This window comes from Microtus ochrogaster, chromosome 1 (genome assembly GCF_000317375.1).
Source record: "Microtus ochrogaster isolate Prairie Vole_2 chromosome 1, MicOch1.0, whole genome shotgun sequence".
In the NCBI taxonomy this organism is placed as follows: Eukaryota; Metazoa; Chordata; class Mammalia; order Rodentia; family Cricetidae; genus Microtus; species Microtus ochrogaster.
This window is the reverse complement of record NC_022009.1, coordinates 118189397-118193756: the sequence shown is the minus strand read 5'-3', so window position 1 is coordinate 118193756 and position 4360 is coordinate 118189397. Positions and strand designations below refer to the sequence as shown.

At 40.7% G+C, this 4360-nt stretch overlaps 1 protein-coding gene across 1 annotated transcript in view; it reads left to right on the top strand.

Moving 5' to 3' along the window:
- The window catches only part of Wdr49 (WD repeat domain 49), a 100710-nt gene that overhangs the window by 95589 nt on the left and 761 nt on the right, over window positions 1-4360 (top strand). The window lies entirely within an intron of this gene.

Sequence of the window (4360 nt, the reverse complement as noted above, 5' to 3'; positions counted from 1 at the left end):
CTCTCTCTCTCTCTCTCTCTCTCTCTTTCTCTCTCTCCCTCCCTCCCTCTCCCCCCCTCTCTGTGTGTGTGTGAAAGAGAAAGAGACAGACAGAGAGACAGAAAGAGAGAACATGTGCATGTCATGATGCACGTAAAAGTTGGAGAGCAACCTATGGTAGTTCATTCTTTCCTTCTATCACGTGGGTCCCAGTCATCAGACTCACGGCTTTATGCTTGGCATTAAGTGTCTTTACCCACTATGCTATCTCAACAGATCCTAGATTTTGATTTTTCAGGACTACCAACTCTAGGGTTAAATACACAAACATATGATCATGTGTACCATGAACACCTACACGTTTATCATTGTCATTGAGCTCTAGTCTTCACAATGGAAGGATCCCAAAGTGAGTAGCGAACAATACTGCTTTACTTGTTTATTATTTCAACAAGACCGTGTGTGTGTTTTATTCAATATTAATCAAATGAATGCAAATGGTTCCTAAGTACAATAGATTTTTTACTTTAAGAAAGACTTATCCTTACTTAAGTGCTTCAGTGTATGGATATGTCTCTCACCTGAATATCTATATCTATACATATATAATATTTATATATAGAATATTTGATTTTTTTTTCCATTAACCAAAGCCAATACTGTGTGCTAGGATATAAGGTGTACAAGGACAGGCAGGGGTTTTCCATTATTCAATTTATCATTTAGAGGAGACAGGCAGTAAAGAAGTTTTGCGGCCTGAAGTGTTCTTCTGATGTGTTGAATGTTTGATCCTTAGGTGGTGGAGCTATTTTGGGGAGGTGGTGGGAACTTTAGAGAGATGGAGGAAGTTGGTGACTTTGAGAGTTGGATCTTGTTCTTGTTCCTTATGTCTATGATCTTCTACTGAGTAACTATGACCACATGCTGCAACCACCATGCCCTTGCTCTCCACAGGCCCAAGATCAAAGGAGCAGATGAACTAAAATTAATGATCCCTTCCTCAAGGTTGTTTTCTCAGACTTTGTCACAGCAATGGAACTGCTAACATGATAAGTGAATAAATCAGAGAGAATCTAAGCCTGCGTGATAATCAAGTGTCATGTAGGAAAAATAAGCAATGTAATGTAGTACCCAAATTATCCAGAAGGGGGCTATATTCCTATGTAGATCCCATACAGTACCCAAAGCACCCAGAAGAGGCCTGACTGAAGTGGCAACCCCACAGGTCTCCTGCATGTCAGGCAAATTCTGAGAGATGGAGACAACAAAGACATTGAGGCAGAATAGTCCAAGCACTATGCACAGAGCTGTAAAGTCGCTGAGATGGAAGCAAAGTCAGAACAAAGGTTGTTGTATCTGGAGGTCATTGAGAAGCTACGTAGAAGAACAGATTTAGATAAGCATGTCAGGGATGACTTCATGTGAGACTATGGTGCCCAGGTAAGGAATTTCGTTTTTTTGAAAGTCTGAAGGGAAGCTCTCACAAACTTCAAAGATCTTTGTGACCAAGGAACCAACTAATAATGGTTGTTGCTACCCCTTCTGAGAAAATTGCACTCCAAGATTTTAAGCTGTGTAGCCTTCGAGACAGCGCTTCAAGTTCCTAAGTGGGTGCCATGCAGGCAAGCTGCTTTAAAATAAGATGCATGTTTGATGGACACAAGCTTCGTTTTCAGGATTATTTAACAGACATCAGTCCCAAGTCACAGGAACCATGACAAATTCACTTGTTTGTCTTCACGATCTCTTGCCACCACTCTGTAGTAAACAACAGACTCAAGGCAAATATACTAGTCAGAACTGAATCGGGGAAATAGCACCAGCATGGGTCTATACTGAGTAGAAGGAGGTTTAGGGCAGGGTGGGTTGCCTGAAGCAACTACAAAATACATAGATCTCAGTCGCAAGAGAAGATGGGCTCTCTGGGCAGAGGAGTGTTTTCCTTCTCCTAGAAAAGCTTCAGGACTGCTTTTATGTCTTCCAAGAGATTAAGTCAGATTCGCCTAAGGAATCTAGGAAAGTTAGGAACTATTGTTTGCACCTGGAAAACAAATTCTTTGGGATTTAGGCATATCGAGTCTAGTCAATAAGCATACATACAGAAGATCATCCAATTGAAGCTAAACATTCTTTTAGATTCCTAAGCAATTTCAGTAATTTGCTCGTTTTCTTACAAGTATTTCCTTCTTTGTTTTTATTTTCCTTTTTTAAATTTTTAATTCATTTTATATACGAACCACAGTTCCCCCTTCCCTCCCCTCCTCCTGCTCCCTTTCACCTCCCCCTAATGCACTCTGCCTTCATCCCTCCTCAGGAAGTCAACAAAGCCTGGCACATTCAGTTGGCACAGGACTAAGCCCTTCCCCTTTGCATGAAGGCTGAACAAGACATTCCACCATGTGGAATGGGCTCCAAAAAGCCAGCTCATGCACCTGGTCCCATTGCCAGGGGTCTCACCAACAGACCAGGCTACAGGCTACACAACTGTTGCACTCATGCAGAGGGTATATTTCTGTCCCATGCGGGCTCCCCCGCTGTCAGTCTAGACTCTGTGAATGCCCACAATTTCGCAACCAGTCTTGCATCCATTGTTTCATAAAAATGTTGAACACTAAGTTTCTCTACCTTCGCTGATGATCAACTGTCTGATTTCCACCGCCATATCTTTCTAGGATGCTCTCAGATCCTGTGAGTGTGTTGTTTGTTTGTTTGGTTGATTGGTGTTTCGTTTTGCTTCTCTCTGAGCTGCCACTGTTGCTGCTGATGAGGCTGGCCTTAGACTTTCCATTGTGGAATTTTCTTCTTGTGTAACTTCTGAAGTCTCAGCTATTGGGACTATATATGACGAATATTCTTCATATTCTTAAGGCTTCTATTCCCTCTTCCTTTGGAGGTTTTCTGAAATGGTATTTTCTTTGTTCACAAAATAATACCCTCTCAGTTCTTCTCTTGCTTCCCAAATAAAGTATGGAAAGGGAAAGACACTGAATTTCATAACCAAGCTTATACTACTAGTAAGGAGTGTTTTATGTATTATTGTTTACTTATTTTTGTTTACTTTTGTGCTTTTATCTTATTTTTACCTTTGTTGAGAAGTATATGATGGAGTAGGATTGTGGGTAGGTGGGTGGGTAGGTGGGTGGTTGGTTGGGTGGGTGGGGTGTGCAGGTGAACATGTGGAGGTCAGAGGGCACCTCCAACGTTGGTTCTCTCCTTTCATCTTATAACCAAACACATGGGATGGGCTTCTTAGTGTTCTCCTTCCACCTCCCCTTTCACTGCAGGGACAGTGAGATTATAGACACGCATTCTATGTGCAGTCTCGCCTGCATTTGACTCTGTGTGCATTCTGTGGATCCAAACTTCAATCCTCATGTTTGTGCAGCAAGCCCTTCATCCTCTGAGCCATCGTCCCAGCCCAAGATATCACTAATTTTAAGTTGTTTAGTATTTTTTCTTCTTCTTTAAGTATTTCTTGGTTTGGCATTTAACATTCTCATCAGCCAAGCTTCAGTTTTATCCCATGTTGCTTCTCTCCTTTACTTTTCTATCTTATTGTGCTGAGTCACGCCATTACCTGGACAGTAGCTCCTGTTTCTCTGTACTTGCACGCACTTTACTTTTTCCAGGTGACATCCCTGTTCACCTTTGGCAATCTTTCTTCCTCTCTATCTTCACGATAAGTAACTAAAATCCTGTTAGGGTTTCAAAATTTTTTTTTCAAATAGTAGCTAAAGCTTTACCCCATTTTTTTTATGTATTCTTATACAGCATTTATTTATATATGCAATATTTCTGTTACCTGCTTTCTGTTCACATCCTGTTCTAGTGTTTATGATATTTATGGTGTAACCAGCACAAGTACTGCTTCTTCTTTTAATCAATTCAAAGAGAAGCCTATGAATTAGCCATATTAGTGTCCTATAGCCTTAGCCCAATACATTTGTATAATGTCCTTGCAATTTGCATTTGTTGAATGTCAGAATTACACTGGAAGCCAGAATTATTTCCTTAATCACATGGCACATTTTCCTCCCACTTCTTGCTGGGCTGTCTCCACCAGCCATAGAAATAATTTGCCTCTTCTTTTTTCCCCTTTTTTGAAGCTACAGATCCCTGCACATCAGAGTGCTTTGTGAGGATGCGATTGCAGATGTCTGTGTTTAGTCATTCAGACAGTCAAACTGTGTTTTGATTATTTTAATTCTCTTATTGCAATACAGAATAATTTGTTCTGGGCTTTTTACAAGCCCTTGATAGCTGTAAAGTAGATTAAAAAACAGAAACAGAAAACACCAGCTCTTCTTTGTTTTCGTACACAAAGTAGTAAAACAACTCTCTCTCTCTCTCTCTCTCTCTCTCTCTCTCTCTCTCTCTCTCT